Here is an 18544-nt window from a genome sequence, read left to right on the forward strand (position 1 = left end):
GGTAGTATATGGGGCTTTGGTGACAAAACGGATTGCACTGTGATAGACTGCATCCAATTTGTTGAGTAGGGTATTGGAGGCTATTTTGTAAATGACATCGCCAAAGTCGAGGATTGGTAGGATGGTCAGTTTTACAAGGGTATGTTTGGCAGCATGAGTGAAGGATGCTTTGTTGCGAAATAGGAAGCCAATTCTAGATTTAACTTTGGATTGGAGATGTTTGATATGGGTCTGGAAGGAGAGTTTACAGTCTAACCAGACACCTAAGTATTTGTAGTTGTCCACATATTCTAAGTCAGAGCCGTCCAGAGTAGTGATGTTGGACAGGCGGGTAGGTGCAGGTAGCGATCGGTTGAAGAGCATGCATTTAGTTTTACTTGTATTTAAGAGCAATTGGAGGCCACAGAAGGAGAGTTGTATGGCATTGAAGCTTGCCTGGAGGGTTGTTAACACAGTGTCCAAAGAAGGGCCGGAAGTATACAGAATGGTGTCGTCTGCGTAGAGGTGGATCAGAGACTCACCAGCAGCAAGAGCGACCTCATTGATGTATACAGAGAAGAGAGTCGGTCCAAGAATTGAACCCTGTGGCACCCCCATAGAGACTGCCAGAGGTCCGGACAGCAGACCCTCCAATTTGACACACTGAACTCTATCAGAGAAGTAGTTGGTGAACCAGGCGAGGCAATCATTTGAGAAACCAAGGCTGTCGAGTCTGCCGATGAGGATGTGGTGATTGACAGAGTCGGAAGCCTTGGCCAGATCAATGAGTACGGCTGCACAGTAATGTTTCTTATCGATGGCGGTTAAGATATCGTTTAGGACCTTGAGCGTGGCTGAGGTGCACCCATGACCAGCTCTGAAACCAGATTGCATAGCAGAGAAGGTATGGTGAGATTCGAAATGGTCGGTAATCTGTTTGTTGACTTGGCTTTCGAAGACCTTAGAAAGGCATGGTAGGATAGATATAGGTCTGTAGCAGTTTGGGTCAAGAGTGTCCCCCCTTTGAAGAGGGGGATGACCGCAGCTGCTTTCCAATCTTTGGGAATCTCAGACGACACGAAAGAGAGGTTGAACAGGCTAGTAATAGGGGTGGCAACAATTTCGGCAGATCATTTTAGAAAGAAAGGGTCCAGATTGTCTAGCCCGGCTGATTTGTAGGGGTCCAGATTTTGCAGCTCTTTCAGAACATCAGCTGAATGGATTTGGGAGAAGGAGAAATGGGGAAGGCTTGGGCGAGTTGCTGTTGGGGGTAGGAGTAGCCAGGTGGAAAGCATGGCCAGCCGTAGAAAAATGCTTATTGAAATTCTCAATTATGGTGGATTTATCAGTGGTGACAGTGTTTCCTATCTTCAGTGCAGTGGGCAGCTGTGAGGAGGTGTTCTTATTCTCCATGGACTTTACAGTGTCCCAGAACATTTTTGAGTTAGTGTTGCAGGAAGCAAATTTCTGCTTGAAAAAGCTAGCCTTGGCTTTTCTAACTGCCTGTGTATAATGGTTTCTAACTTCCCTGAACAGCTGCATATCACGGGGGCTGTTCGATGCTAATGCAGAACGCCATAGGATGTTTTTGTGTTGGTTAAGGGCAGTCAGGTCTGGGGAGAACCAAGGGCTATATCTGTTCCTGGTTCTAAATTTCATGAATGGGGCATGTTTATTTAAGATGGTTAGGAAGGCATTTAAAAATTAAAAATATCCAGGCATCCTCTACTGACGGGATGAGATCAATATCCTTCCAGGATACCCCGGCCTGGTCGATTAGAAAGGCCTGCTCGCTGAAGTGTTTCAGGGAGCGTTTTACAGTGATGAGTGGAGGTCGCCTTGACCATTTGGTAGCGTTTGACCATTTGGTAGTACTAGCAGCAGTAGTAGTAGTAGTTGTAGTACTAGCAGTAGTAGTAGTAGCAGTTGTAGTGTAGTAGTAGTAGCAGTAGTAGTAGTAGCAGTAGCTGCAGTAGTAGTAGTAGTATAGCAGTAGTAGTAGTAGTAGTAGTATCAGTAGTAGTTGTAGTAGCAGCAGTAGTAGTAGTAGTAAAGGCAGTAGTAGCAGAAGTAGTAGTAGTAGCAGTAGTAGTAGTAGTAGTAGCAGTAGTAGTAGTAGTTGTAGTACTAGTAGTAGTAGTAGTAGTAGTAGCAGTAGTAGTAGTAGTAGTTGTAGTTGTAGTAGTAGTGGTAGTAAAGGCAGTAGTAGTAGTAGCAGTAGTAGTAGTAGCAGTAGTAGTAGTAGTTGTAGTTGTAGTAGTAGTGGTAGTGAAGGCAGTAGTAGTAGTAGCAGTAGTAGTAGTAGCAGTAGTAGTAGTAGTAGTAGAGTTGTAGTAGTAGCAGTAGTAGTAGTAGTAGTTGTAGTTGTAGTAGTAGTGGTAGTAAAGGCAGTAGTAGTAGTAGCAGTAGTAGTAGTAGCAGCAGTATGGTCGTGTGTCTGTATCATTTGTCACCATGACTCTGGCCAGCCTCTTTAACTGCTCTGGCTGTTCAGGCTAAACAGAGCAGACAGTAAGGGACCACATATGTCCCAAATGTCACCCTATCGCCTACATAATGCACTTGTCACATAGTTGTTTTTTTTATTTTAAGAAGTGCACTTTTTGGTAATAGGGTACCATTTGGGATGCAAGCTAAGACACAATACATTAAACACAATATGCAGATTGGACACAGCTGACTGTGAGGCTGTACATTTCCACTCACAAACCAGAGAGAGAAGAGGAGTTTGTAAGCTGTGTGTGTGTGCGTGTGTGCGTGTGTGCGTGTGCGTGTGTGTGTGTGTGTGTGTGCGCGTGTGCGTGTGCGTGAGAGCACCTTCCTGAAATCATCCACTTTGCATGTATCAAGTATACTGGTAAGTCAAGACAAAGACACTGATGAACCCAACAAGAACTTTAGTGGGTCTGGGCTGCGATCCTGTGCATGAACTTTAGTGGGTCTGGGCTGCGATCCTGTGCATGAACTTTAGTGGGTCTGGGCTGCGATCCTGTGCATGAACTTTAGTGGGTCTGGGCTGCGATCCTGTGCATGAACTTTAGTGGGTCTGGGCTGCGATCCTGTGCATGAACTTTAGTGGGTCTGGGCTGCGATCCTGTGCATGAACTTTAGTGGGTCTGGGCTGCGATCCTGTGCATTTCCATTGGAAACTCTTAAATAACTCAAAACTTCCGGTTCCTAAAGTAGTGAAATAATAGTTTAGTTTCTCAGTTCCAAGACAAAACGAAAGGCTATGATTAAATTCATACTGTAAGGTTTGAATATGAACATGTAAAATGACCATACCTGATGGCTTTGCATATAGAATTGTCTCATTTAATTACACGTCCATTCTCTGTAAACCTCAAGTAAGTATTTCACTGTAAGGTCTACTACACCTGTTGTATTCAGCATTTCACTGTGAGGTCTACTACACCTGTTGTATTCAGCATTTCACTGTGAGGTCTACTACACCTGTTGTATTCAGCATTTCACTGTAAGGTCTACTACACCTGTTGTATTCAGCATTTCACTGTGAGGTCTACTACACCTGTTGTATTCAGCATTTCACTGTGAGGTCTACTACACCTGTTGTATTCAGCATTTCACTGTGAGGTCTACTACACCTGTTGTAGTCAGCATTTCACTGTGAGGTCTACTACACCTGTTGTATTCAGCATTTCACTGTGAGGTCTACTACACCTGTTGTATTCAGCATTTCACTGTGAGGTCTACTACACCTGTTGTATTCAGCATTTCACTGTGAGGTCTACTACACCTGTTGTAGTCAGCATTTCACTGTAAGGTCTACTACACCTGTTGTATTCAGCATTTCACTGTGAGGTCTACTATACCTGTTGTATTCAGCATTTCACTGTAAGGTCTACTACACCTGTTGTATTCAGCATTTCACTGTAAGGTCTACCTACACCTGTTGTATTCAGCATTTCACTGTAAGGTCTACTACACCTGTTGTATTCAGTATTTCACTGTGAGGTCTACTACACCTGTTGTATTCAGCATTTCACTGTGAGGTCTACTACACCTGTTGTATTCAGCATTTCACTGTGAGGTCTACTACACCTGTTGTATTCAGCATTTCACTGTAAGGTCTACTACACCTGTTGTATTCAGCATTTCACTGTATTCAGGTCTACTACACCTGTTGTATTCAGCATTTCACTGTAAGGTCTACTACACCTGTTGTATTCAGTATTTCACTGTGAGGTCTACTACACCTGTTGTATTCAGCATTTCACTGTGAGGTCTACTACACCTGTTGTATTCAGCATTTCACTGTAAGGTCTACTACACCTGTTGTATTCAGCATTTCACTGTAAGGTCTACTACACCTGTTGTATTCAGCATTTCACTGTAAGGTCTACTACACCTGTTGTATTCAGCATTTCACTGTTCACTGTGAGGTCTACTACACCTGTTGTATGCAGCATTTCACTGTGAGGTCTACTACACCTGTTGTAGTCAGCATTTCACTGTGAGGTCTACTACACCTGTTGTAGTCAGCATTTCACTGTGAGGTCTACTACACCTGTTGTATTCAGCATTTCACTGTGAGGTCTACTACACCTGTTGTATTCAGCATTTCACTGTGAGGTCTACTACACCTGTTGTAGTCAGCATTTCACTGTGAGGTCTACTACACCTGTTGTATTCAGCATTTCACTGTGAGGTCTACTACACCTGTTGTATTCAGCATTTCACTGTAGGTCTACTACACCTGTTGTATTCGGCGCATGTGACAAATAACATTTGATCTGATACGAACTATTGACAGCACTTTGCCTTTCAGACATTCAGGAGTAGAGCTTTCACACAATAGTCACTGCTGTGTGCATAACAAGCACAACATATCTGTGCATTGTGTTGTAGTTACTATATGCTGACAAGGCATTTGAAGAATGAAACAAAATAGTATTGAGGTAATGCTGTTGTTTTGTGCTGACAGGTGTTTCATACAAGGATCTCAAGGTAAACGAGTCGTTTAGACAGTGAATAGGAACAAGAATAGAACTCAAGTTGACAAAGACTTAAAGCACTTTGTGACAGCAGCAGCAGTGCTGATTGACTTATTTCTATATAAATACCTTAGATTGATATAAAAGAGGTACGCTAGCCTGATCCCAGATTGTTTTAAAATGGCAATTTTATTTATTTATATTTAACCTTTTATTTAACGAGGCAAGTCAGTTAAAGAACAAATTCTTTTTGTCAATGACGGCCTAGGAACAGTGGGTTAACTGCCTTGTTCAGGGGGCAGAACAACAGATTTGTACCTTGTCAGCTCGGGGCTTCTATCTTGCAACCTTTCGGTTACTAGTCCAACGCTCTAACCACTAGGCTACCTGCCACCCCAATGGCATGACAATGACCATAGCAGACAATGACCAAGACAGCACAACCAGGCTAGAGGTATCTGAAGGTGACTGGTGGAACTTGAAACACAGAACAGAGTGTGACGGGAATGTGACCACCCCTCAGTCTATTCCAGATAAGCAATCTAAGGTTTCCGGTGACTCAATTCAACACACAATATGATCCAAACACTATCTGATCAAGGTGTGTTGCGTTCATGGATGTCTCTCTCTCTCTCTCTCTCTCTCTCTCTCTCTTCCAAAAGAATAAAGACATGTGAAATGTCATATTATGTCTATATACAGTGTTGTAACTATGTGCAAATAGTTAAAGTACAAAAGGGGAATATGGGAGATGATCAAAATGTGATTTGTTTTCTAATTCTTTGTGGATATGTGTAATCTGAGGGAAATATGTGTCTCTAATACGGTCATACATTTGGCAGGAGGTTAGGAAGTGCATCTCAGCTTCCACCTCATTTTGTGGGCTGTGTTGTACATAGCCTGTCTTCTCTTGAGAGCCATGTCTGCCTACGGCGGCCTTTCTCAATAGCAAGGCAATGCTCACTGAGTCTGTACATAGTCAAAGCTTTCCTTATGTTTGGGTCAGTCACAGTGGTCAGGTATTCTGTCACTGTGTACTCTCGGTTAAGGGCCAAATATAATTTTAGTTTGCTCTATTTTTTGTTAATTCTTTCAATGTATGATTTGATTGGGTCTAATTGTGTTGCTGTCCTGGGGCTCTGTAGGGTGTGTTTGTGTTTGTGAAACAGAGCCCCAGGACCAGTTTGCTTAGGGGACTCTTCTCCAGGTTCATCTCTCTGTAGGTGATGGCTTTGTTATGGAAGGTTTGGGAATCACTTCTTTTTAGGTGGTTGTAGAATTTAACATCTCTTTTCTGGATTGTGATAATTAGCAGGTATCGGCCTGATTCTGCTCTGCATGCATTATTTGGTGTTTAACATTGTACACAGAGGATATTTTTTGCAGAATTTTGCAAAGCAGTCTCATGTTGGTGTTTGTCCCAACAAATTCTCTGTTTGATCTGCTGTACAGAATGTGGTCTGCCTGAGTTATTGATAAGTTGGGTTGCGGTCTGCCTGCATTGCTCTCCTCTTTGACTATAAACCACAGAAGACTTTGCCATGCTATTGAAATGCATGATGGCAACATTTCTGTGGTCAGGGGACACAGTCTTGTAGCAGACTTGAGTTCAAGTAGTATTTTAAAGTAGTATTTTAAAGTAGTAGTATTTCAAGTAGTATTTTAAAGTAGTAGTATTTCAAGTAGTATTTTAAAGTAGTAGTATTCAAGTAGTATTTTAAAGTAGTATTTTAAAGTAGTAGTATTCAAGTAGTATTTTAAAGTAGTAGTATTTCAAGTAGTATTTTAAAGTAGTAGTATTTCAAGTAGTATTTTAAAGTAGTAGTATTTCAAGTAGTATTTTAAAGTAGTATTTTAAAGTAGTAGTATTTCAAGTAGTATTTGAAAAATACAAGCGTTGGCTTTAGCCAGAGACGATGCAGTTTTGTGATTGGTTCTATTGTGCCAGACAAACTCAATCGAAAATAATTCATCAAAATGCAATGTTACTGAGAGGCCTTGTCTAAGACCTGAAGACTTGTGTTAGCTCCCCTAGGGTTGCAAAGCTACCGGTAATTTACCAAAGTTTACCAAAGAATGCTTTAGTAATTTTGGTAAAGTAACAGAAACTCTATGGTAATCTATTGAAACTTTGGTAATTTATACTTGAAAAACTTCAATTTTTTAAATTTATTATTCATATATAGTATAAAATGTTTTAAATCTGTGTCCATATTGTCCACATCTAATCGACAATGTCATTATTTTTAACTACCTCTGTAACTCGTCCAACTATTGACTTTTTTCACAACTGACAAATATTAGAGTGTAAAAAATATAGAAAGGATCATTCATGCTGAAACCCTCATATTAAACACCAATGTTATTCACTAGGTTGATGGTTTATATTTAGCATAATGTTTTACAGCTTTGTCAGTCTATTTATTTATTCATTTTCAAAATCATCACATTTCATTATTTCATGTATTTGGCACACAGAGGATCAGAGATTATTACAGACACCTGTGATGATTTGAAGTACCCCAAAGGGCCACTAGATGTCTTGTGAGAGAGCGAGAGAGACAGAGAGAAAGGGAGACAGAGAGAGAGAGAGCAACAGAGACAGAGAGAGAGAGAGAGAGAGACAGAGAGAGAGAGAGAGAGAGCGAGAGAGACAGAGAGACAGAGAGACAGAGAGACAGAGAGAGAGACAGAGAGAGAGAGAGAGAGACAGAGAGACAGAGAGAGAGACAGAGAGACAGAGAGAAAGAGAGAGCGACAGAGAGACAGAGACAGACAGAGAGAGAGAGAGACAGAGACAGAGAGAGAGAGACAGAGAGAGAGAGACAGAGAGAGAGAGACAGAGAGAGAGAGACAGAGAGACAGAGAGAGAGACAGAGAGAGAGAGAGAGAGAGAGAGACAGAGAGACAGAGAGAGAGACAGAGACAGAGACAGAGAGAGAGAGAGAGAGAGAGACAGAGAGAGAGAGAGAGACAGAGACAGAGAGAGAGAGACACAATACTCAGCTGGTGTCTGTAGGCATAACATGTTAAAACATCCTTGGGGTGACAGGTAGCCTATTGGTCAGAGCGTTGGACTAGTAACCGAAAGGTTTCAAGATTGAATCCCCGAGCTGACAAGGTAAAAATCTGTCGTTCTGCCTCTGAACAAGGCAGTTTAACCCACTGTTCTTAGGCCGTCATTGTACATAAGAATTTGTTCTTAACTGACTTGCCTCGTTAAAGAAAGGTATAATAAAAAAACATGATGTCTACACAAAGGTCTAATAATGTCGTACAAAGCTTGAAGACACCCTCAGTGGGGATGTTGCTTTATCTTAGCTAGATTAATAGCTGAACTCCTATTTTCACCTATTTTCATTTCCGTGTGTGTTGACAACAAGTGACGACTAAAAGCTCCTGAAAAGAAAGGAATCATCGAGGACTTACAGTAGGAAGGAAAGAAGGCTGGGTGGATTTCAGAAGTTTTCCTACAGACCTCAGTTCAATCGAAATCACCATTACAGTAACCTAGAAATCGTTCAACCTCATTAGACCTTATTGACACTGTTAACTATTTTGGAAATACCCACAATCACCTCGTAAAAAAAAGCTCTTATTGAATCGGTGAGCAATTTCGAAAGACTCAATGACCGTGCACAGCAAGAGAAAATCTCTTTTTTTTTGCAAGGAAACTGTACATACAGTATGAAAGGTAAACTAAATAGTGATGGCATTATTTGCTTTTGTCCATGTGATAGGATAACATTACTGCTCTGCCCCGAGTCAAAATAAAGGAAAACAAACTGCCAACAACGTTGCGCTCCACTTCCTTACAATAACCAGCTAAGGGGCTATCTATGCATTTCACAAGCCCTTTACAGTACAGACTAGTCTGCTTCTACGTTCCTTCCTCAAGGACGCGCGCGCTCGAACGGCAGGCTCCGACACAATCAACGTAAATGAATTGTCTTTGTTCTTCAACCGTTCCAATTATTGCCGAAGAAAGAAAAAGCCTCTACACTGACATGTATTCATCCATTCCCCCAGAGATAAAAAGACCTGCAAACGAAACCTTACATAACCGTAGTGTAGGCTAGTGTTTACCTGTAGTCTATCCATGATATGCTGGGAATAGTGTACCTACAGCTCTGTTCTCTCATTCCCAGCTACGCACAAACTAGGTGATGCGGGAGGCATATAAGGGAATATAATCTTATAATAGGCTTTCATATGACACAATGTTACACTAATCGCTGTTAGGCACCGACGGATTTAAACTCTTGGAGGTGTGTCTTCAGTCACGTTGCTGAGCATAGGTACTGAAAAAGGCAGACCAGAAATGCCCGAAAAGAATGTAGGAAATGAAATAGAAAGTAGCCTTCTTCGTTTAGTAAAATGATTGCATGCCTACAAAGCGAGACAACGAAGCTGATAAACAAAGCCCAGTTGCGATGACAGTCTGGGGTAGTCTTTGAATCATAGTTTATTTCACATCTTCATCAGACAGACAATAACAGGCGTTGTTACACCATAACACCATGCCAGCCATAACCCATCCATGGTATAATCGTTTTGATCACACAATGACACCCACTATCGATTGAAGGATAATGTATTCGACCAGCTATACGCAGGCAGGCTACACGACCACAGACCTCCATGACAACATGATAAGACTTGTCCCTTTTTATGTTCAGTTCATCCACACACCGCCTCAATTATTGATGTTCCCTGGCAGCCTTCTTTCTACCAGGATCAAAGATCAGCTCGTCTATCGGAGTTGCTATTCATCAGAAACGATCGAAATAGTCTTGATGACACATAGTCTGAGCCAGGGAGAGAGCACAATAAATTACAAGAAATTACGCGCATAAAATTAACTACAAGCGAGATAATGTGGAGTTAATGTATGTCAATTTAAATGTCTGAAACTTGAGCGACTGTCGTGGCACACAGTGTTGGCATGCTATTAAACGCATCTCAGTGTAGGCTGCTGCAACCTGGACTCAGGGATAGACGTAATATTGTAAACGTAAATCCTACCACTCCAATTAATATATCTTTTTTTTAATGTAAACTTTTTTTTAACTAGGCAAGTCAGTTAAGAACAAATTCTTACTTACAATGATGACCTATCAAAAGGCAAAAGGCCTCCTGCTGGGACAGGGGCCTGGGATTTAAATAAATATAAATATAGGACAAAATATATGTTTTGTATGGTATTGTATTAATTTATGTCCATCATTCATTTCGTAGGATATGTTACGAATTTGAAAAACGTATGAGATGTTAAAAATTCCAATTTGTTGTGGCTAATGTTAGCGAGGTGACTAACGCTAGCTAGGCAAGGTGTTAGTTGTTGGGGTTGGGGGAAGGATTATGTAACATGCTAATTAGTTGCAAAGTAGCTAAAAAGTAGTAAGTAGTTGCAAAGTTGCTAATAAGCTAAAATGCTAAAGTTGTCTGTGATGAAATTTGAACACGTAACCTTTGGGTTGCTAGATGTTCGTTATATACACCTATCCATCCTACCCATTCTGTTGAATGTAACCATACCAAACATAACATATCATACTAATTTGAGGATCCTAGATGTATGTTTACTATGTTACGTGTAGTCCATGAGACCAGGCTGGAGTGTTGCTGCCTACGAGCTACTGAGTACTGACAGAAAGAGTCTGGTCTTACTATCTATCTAAATGATTGCGGGAACAATAGTGAAAATGAGGGTACACACACAGCATCTAGAAAGTACAAACAGGAGTTGATCTATGACATGTAACATGAGGCACACAATGTGTAGGCTGATTATTCAAAGCATCTCAGTTACTGCTTCTCTCACTGTTCCGGTCCTTTAGTTAGTCATTAATCGGTGGTGGCAGAATAGAGTGAAATCATTCAGAGGTCAAATTAAACCCACACATTAACAGTGGAATAACATTCAAGTGAACGATTGTGTAAAACTATGACGTTTTTCACGGTAGCCTAAGGTTGTCACAAAATAATAAGTTATTAAAGCATTATTTGATTGAGTTTGGAGACAAATTTACTCTTCATCCCTTCTTCTCTCAATGCGAGGATATTTGCACGAGGTCGACATAACAAGACTCAAAACTCAACCCTTACGGAAATGTGTTCTAAACGTTCTGGTATCAATAATGTAAGAGGACAATTTTAATATGACCGTCTTTGAACATGCATCAATGATTGATGCTGAAAGGTTACTTTTTAGGCATACCACGCCAAAAACTTGAGATTAAACAATATATTGTGACACACAGAGATGATAAAATTCACTATCGGAGAAAAATAAATTATTATAATGAATCTAATAGCGTATGCACTCTAAATAATTTGCATATAGCTCATACAGATGTAGCCTAGGTAGGGATATGTTGGTGATGATGATTATGATGATGTTCCGTTAGCCTACCTGTATTGACTTGAATTCGGTTAATTTCCTTTAGAACGTATCTGTTTTCTCAGTGTAGTGCGGCGGACGGGAGTTGAATAGTGAGAATTACGGTGGTAAATTGTATTTATAAGGTTTTCTTTCTGACCTTTGTCTCTTAAAATGGGTGAGCATTAGTGGAAAAACACCGGGCCAGCCTCCCCGTGCAACAGGAGAGCGTCTTCTTAAAGAGGCAGGTTCCCTTCGAATCATTGGCGCTAGCTCCACGCTGCAACATCATTTTCTCTTTCCGTTTGTCTCTGAGCGCATGCCATGCACGCACGTTAGGACTGTACGCACGCGCGCACACCAAGCGGTCGGGTTGGAATGGAAAAGCACACAGAAACAGCCAAACCTTTGCATGCCATGCATACACGACAACAAAGTTGTCACTTTGCAAGTAGAATTACATTAATTACCTTCTTTTTTTTTAAATGCCTACATTTGTGCTTGTTTTGCATTTCGCAGAGGCGTTTTAAACAATCAAGTGTGCCTGTAAGAAGGTTCTGCAGTGTCAGCTATGATGCACACATTGATATGTAATATGTTGACATAAGCATACCTGTTCAGTCTACTGTAAACCTATTTGCAATTACCAAGAACACATGTAATGTGTTTTAGAGTAGGCAGCAGGCAGCAGGCAGCAGGCAGCAGGCAGGCAGCAGGCAGCAGGCAGCAGGCAGTAGGCAGCAGGCAGCAGGCAGTAGGCAGCAGGCAGCAGGCAGCAGGCAGCAGGCAGCAGGCAGCAGGCAGCAGGCAGCAGGCTATGCATTCAGAACTCAAAATGTGGTATGAGGTGACTTCCATATATGAACGTTTGACTGAGCCTACAGAGGAAACAACTCAGACACCCAATGATAGTCAGGAAGGAGAGACATACGATATGTATCTTAATGGAACGGGTTTGTCTTTGCTTTTATGTCATTTATTATACTATTATTTATTTATACAATGCCAACAATGGCATGTAAACATCTTGGAACAAAAACGTTTTATTTTTATTTTATTTCACAGGATCATGCTTATACTGTATGTGTCCTTACCAGTGAATTATAGGCTTTAGGGAACAACTGTATTTTCATAACCAAATAGAGGGTAATAATGTATTATTATTATTATTATAATACTGTGCAGAAACAGGAAGTGTGCTTCAGCCAACATATGAGTAGAAGAAGAGAGTACAGGAAGAACGTGAGTAGATGCACAGGACGCTCTGCAAATGTAGAATAGGAGTCGGTCTTCGTGTACAGTTCCACAGGGTGTGGCGTTACCATGGCCTACACTCAAAGCTCCTTATAGATATAAAACAAGACTGCTCAGAATGTTTACATTTTTTTACGTTTTTCTTTTAAGGTCATTTTGAATTAAATGTTTGTTGTGAGATAAGGACAGTATCAGAACTATACAGTGCTTTCGGAAAGTATTCAGACCCCTTCCACTTTTTCACATTTTGTTACGTTACAGACTTATTCTAAAATGGATTAAATCAATCTACACACAATACCCTATAATGACATCACAATACCCCATAATGACATCACAATACCCTATAATGACATCACAATACCCCATAATGACATCACAATTCCCATAATGACAAAGCAAAAACAGGTTTTTAGACATTTTGCAAATGTATTAAAAATAAAAAAAAACATAAATACCTTATTTACATAAGTATTCAGATCGTAATTGAGCTCAGGTGCATCCTGTTTCCATTGATCATCCTTGAGATTTTCCTACAACTTGATTGGACTCCACCTGTGGTAAATTAAATTGATTGGACATGATTTGGAAAGGCACACACCTGTCTATAAAAGGATCCACAGTTGACAGTGCATGTCAGAACAAAATTCAGGGTCATGAGGTCGAATGAATTGCACATAGAAATTCGAGAGAGGATTGTGTCGAGGCACAGATCTGGGGAAGGGTACCAAAATATTTCTGCAGCAGTGAAGGTCCCCAGAACACAGTGGCCTCCATCATTCTTAAATGGAAGAAGTTTGGAACCACCAAGACTCTTCCTAAAGCTGTCCGCCCAGCCAAACTGAGCAATCGGGGGAGAAGGGCATTGGTCAGGGAGGTGACCAAGAACCCCATGGTCACTCTGACAGTTCCTCTGTGGAGATGGGAGAACCTTCCAGAAGTACAACCATCTCTGCAGCACTTCACCAGTCAGGACTTTATGGTAGAGTGGCCAGACGGTAGCCACTCCTCAGGGAAAGGCACATGACAGCCAGATTGGAGTTTGCCAAAAGACACCTAAGGACTCTCAGACCATGAGAAAAAAGATTTTCTAGTCTGATGAAAGTAAGATTGAACTCTTTGGCCTGAATGCCAAGCGTCACGTCTGGAGGAAGGATGGCACTATCACTACGGTGAAGCATGGTGGTGGCAGCATCATGCTGTGGGGATGTTTTTCAGAGGCAGGGACTGGGAGACTAGTCATGCTCGAGGGAAAGATGAACGGAGCAAAGTACAGAGAGATCCTTAATGAAAACCTGCTCCAGAGCGCTCAGGACCTCAGACTGGGGCAAAGGTTTTACCTTCCAACAGGAAAAAGACCCTAAGCACGCAAACAAAACAATGCAGGAGTGACTTTGGGACAAGTCTCTGAATGTCCTTGACTGGCCCAGCCAGAGCCAATAGCTGTGCATCCAACCTGACAGAGCTTGAGAGGATCTGCAGAGAAATATGGGAGAAACTCCCCAAATACAGGTGTGCCAAGCTTGTAGCGTCACACCCAAGAAGACTTGAGGCTGTAATCGCTGCTAAAGGTGCTTCAACATAGTACTGAATAAAGGGTCTGAAATCTGAATACTTATGTAAATGTGATATTTCTGTTTTTTATTTGTAAAACATGTGCAAAATAAAATCTAAAACCCTTTTTTTTCCTTTGTCATTATGGGGTATTGTGATGTCATTATGGGGTATTGTGATGTCATTATGGCGGTATTGTCTGTAGATTGATGAGGAAATAAAATAATTTAATCCATTTTAGAATAAGGCTGTAACGGTCACAAAATGTGGAAAATTTCAAGGGGTTCGAAAACTTTCTGAATGCACTGTATATGTACTGCAACTAGCTATTTGAGGTAACAGAATGTGTGAGTTGGGGGGAGGGGAGTTATACAGGATATGCTAGTTATTTTAAGGTCGTTGTGAATGATCTGTGTGCCGTTAGATAAGGAAACTCTATTCGAACTAGCTACAGTGCCTTCAGAAACTATTCATACCCCTTGACTTATTCAACATTTTTGCTGTGTTACATCCTGAATTCAAAATTGATTCTTCCATCTACACATCTATTTGCCACATCTTCAATTTAAGCCTACTAGAAAGCGTGTGCCCTCAGGCCTGGAGGGAAGCTAAAGTCATTGCGCTACCCAAGAATAGTAAAGCCCCCTTTACAGTCTCAAATAGCTGACCAATCAGCCTGTTACCAACCCTTAGTGAACTTCTGGAAAAAATGGTGTTTGATCAGATACAATGCTATTTCACAGTAAACAAATTGACAACATACTTTCAGTACGCTTATAGGGAAGGACACTCAACAAGCACAGCACTTACACAAATGACTGATGATTGGCTGAGAGAAATTGATGATAAAATGATTGTGGGGGCTGGTTTGTTAGAATTCAGTGCAGCTTTTGACATTATCAATCATAGTCTGCTACTGGAAAAATGTATGTGTTATGGCTTTACACCCCCTACTATAATGTGGATAAAGAGTTACTTGTCTAACAGATTACGGAGGGTGTTCTTTAATGGAAGCCTCTCAAACATAGTTCAGATAGAATCAGGAATTCCCCAGGGCAGCTGTCTAGGCCCTTTGTTTTTTCAATTTTTACTAAAGACATGCCACTGACTTTGAGTAAAGCCAAGGTCTCTATGTATGCAGATGACTCAACACTATACACATCAGCTACTACAGTGACTGAAATGACAGCAACACTTAAAGAGTTGCAGGTAGTTTCAGAGTGGATGGCAAGGAATAAGTTTGCCCAAAATATTTCTAAAACGAAAAGCGTTGTATCTGGGACAAAACATTCACTAAACCCTAAACCACAACTAAATCTTGTGATAAATTATGTGGAAATTGAGCACGTTGAGATGACTAAACTGCTTGGAGTAACCCTGGATGGTAAAATGTCATGGTCAAAACACATTGATACAATAGTAGTTGAGATGAGGAGAAGTCTGTCCAGAATAAAGCTCTGCTCTATTAACAAGGCAGGTCCAACAGGCCCTAGTTTTGTTGCACCTTGACTACTATTCAGTCGTGTGGTCAGGTGCCACAAAAAAGGACTAAGGAAAATTGTAATTGGCCCAGAACAGAGCAGCACGGCAGGCCCTTGGATGTACACAGAGAGCTAACATAATATTCATGTCAATCTTTACTGGCTCAAAGTGGAGGAGAGATTGACTTCGTCATTACTTTTATTTGTGAGAGGTATTGACATGTTGAATGCACCGAGCTCTCTGTCTAAACTACTGGCACACAGCTCGGACACCCATGCATACCCCACAAGAAACGCCACAAGAGGTCTCTTCACAGTCCCGAAGTCCAGAACAGACTATGGGAGGTGTACAGTACTACATAGAGCCATGACTACATGGAACTCTATTCCACATCAAGTAACTGATGCAAGCAGTAAAATTAGATTTTTAAAAACATTAGAAAAATACCTTATGGAACAGTGGGGACTGTGAAGCAAGGTAAACATAGGTACAGACACATGCATACACACACACATACAATACCATAAGAACTATACACACACATGGATTTAGTACTGGAGATATGTGGTAGTGGTGGAGTAGGGGCCTGATGGCACACAGTGTGTATGTATTGTATTTTTTTATTTATTGTATAAACTGCCTTAATTTTGCTGGACCCCAGGAAGAGTAGCTGCTGCCTTGGCAATAACTAATGGGGATCCATAATAAACCCCAGGAAGAGTAGCTGCTGCCTTGGCAATAACTAATGGGGATCCATAATAAACCCCAGGAAGAGTAGCTGCTGCCTTGGCAATAACCATAATGGGGATCCATAATAAATCCCCTCAGGAAGAGTAGCTGCTGCCTTGGCAATAACTAATGGGGATCCATAATAAACCCCAGGAAGAGTAGCTGCTGCCTTGGCAGGAACTACCATAATGGGGATCCATAATAAACCCCAGGAAGAGTAGCTGCTGCCTTGGCAGGAACTAATGGGGATCCATAATAAACACCAGGAAGAGTAGCTGCTGCCTTGGCAGGAACTAATGGGGATGATTAATATGTACAAATACAAATACCCCACAATAATAAAGTGAAAACATGTTTTTAGAAATGCTTGCAAATTTAGTGAAAATTAAATACAGAAATATCTCATTTACATAAGTATTCACACCCTGAGGGGGTTGTGACGTGGCAGAGGTCTTTGTGGGCTATACTCGGCCTTGTGTTTATGCTGCAGTAGTATGTGTAGTATTTCTCCTGTCTTATCTGGTGCCCTGTGTGAATTTAAGTATGCTCTCTCTAGGGTCAGTCTGTTATATTTGGAGTATTTCTCCTGTCTTATCTGGTGCCCTGTGTGAATTTAAGTATGCTCTCTCTAATTCTCTCTTTGTCTCTTTCTTTCTCTCTCTCGGAGGACTTGAGCCATTTTTGATCATTGCTAGACAACCCTTTTCAGGTCTTGCCATAGATTTTCAAATAGATTTAAGTCAAAACTGTAACTTGGTCCCTCAGGAACATTTACTGTCTTCTTGGTATGCAACTCCAATGTAGATTTGGCCTTGTGTTTTAGGTTATTGTTCTGCTGTAATGTGAATTCATCACCCAGTGTCTGGTGGAAAGTAGACTGATCCAGGTTTGGCTCCAGGATTTTGCTTGTGCTCCGTTCAGTTTATTTTTAATCCTGAAAAACTCCTCAGTCCTTAACGATTACAAGCATACCCATAACATGATGCAGCCACCATTATGTTTTAAAATGTAGAGAGTTGTACTCAGTAGGTTGTTGTATTGGATTTGCCCCAAACAGAACACTTTGTGTTCAGAACAAAAAGTGAATTGCTTTGCTACATTTTTTTCAGTATTACTTTTGTTGCAAACAGGATGCATGTTTTTAGAATATTTTATTCTTTACAGGCTTACTTCTTTTCACTCTGTCATTTAGGATAGTATTTTGGAGTAACTACAATGTCCTATCACAGCCATTAAACTATGTAACTGTTTTAAAGTCACCATTGGCCTCATGGTGAAATCCCTTAGTAGTTTCCTTCCTCTCCAGCAACTGAGTTAGGATGGACACCGGTATCTTTGTAGTGACTGGGTGTATTTGATACACCATCCAAAGTGTAATAAATAACTTCAACATGCTCAAAGGGATATTCGATGTCTATTGTTTTTTTTACCCTGGTGCTTCACTAAAAAAAATGACATCCATTGAGGTATGGGTCAGATTGACCCGCAGAGTTTAAACACACTCAACACAGTCAAAGAATCAATTAAAAACAGCCCAAACTATATTTTGTCTTGTCAGACCTTTCAGAAAGAACACAAGAACATTTGATTTAAAAAACTCTATATTTAAGAACTATTTGTTAAACATTTTTTCTCACAAACAAACATTGTTTTGTTTCCCCAAGTAGGCATTTATTTTGTATTTCCCAATAACAGTAACACTTTTACCCTATTGGTCAAAATTATCCCTTCAGTCTTTCTACATGTTGAACACAATGTATGTTTGTGCTTTTTGCAGATATATTTAATGCATTCTACACAAGTGGTGCTGGGTTTATTGTCTCGTCGAGGGGGGCGGAGCATCTTTTCCATTTCTTGCCATCACCTGGATCTACTGGATCCATTGCTGGTTGATTGGAGGCAGGTCTAGATGGCCCAGCTTAACTTTCTGGAAGACAAATGCAGCTGCTGTCGATCGAGGTGGCCGAGCTCGCACTCCTCTGGTTCTTGGGAGTGATGAGAGCTTAGCTCCTCTAGAAAAAGCCAGGCGTTGGTACAATTTGCCCCCATTCCATTGCTAGTTGATTTCAGTCCACAGGACATAGGCATTGTAAGCAGACACTTCCACAATGTTGTAGAAAATCACAAAAGGCCAACAGGTAGTCATGTTCTCACAGCTACAATGGCTTGCGAAATTATTCACCCCCCTTGGCATTTTTCCTATTTTGTT

At 41.0% G+C, this 18544-nt stretch overlaps 1 protein-coding gene across 1 annotated transcript in view; it reads right to left on the reverse strand.

Moving 5' to 3' along the window:
* LOC112221981 (sodium- and chloride-dependent taurine transporter) overlaps window positions 1-11550 on the reverse strand; it is a 26530-nt gene extending 14980 nt beyond the window's left edge. Inside the window, exon 1 of the mRNA XM_042329797.1 lies at window positions 11350-11550. The gene's annotated coding sequence lies outside the window, so the exon portion shown is untranslated. The remainder of the gene's footprint in view (window positions 1-11349) is intronic.
* Window positions 11551-18544: the final 6994 nt, after the last annotated feature.

The sequence above is a fragment of the Oncorhynchus tshawytscha genome, linkage group LG02 (genome assembly GCF_018296145.1).
Source record: "Oncorhynchus tshawytscha isolate Ot180627B linkage group LG02, Otsh_v2.0, whole genome shotgun sequence".
NCBI lineage: Eukaryota > Metazoa > Chordata > Actinopteri > Salmoniformes > Salmonidae > Oncorhynchus > Oncorhynchus tshawytscha.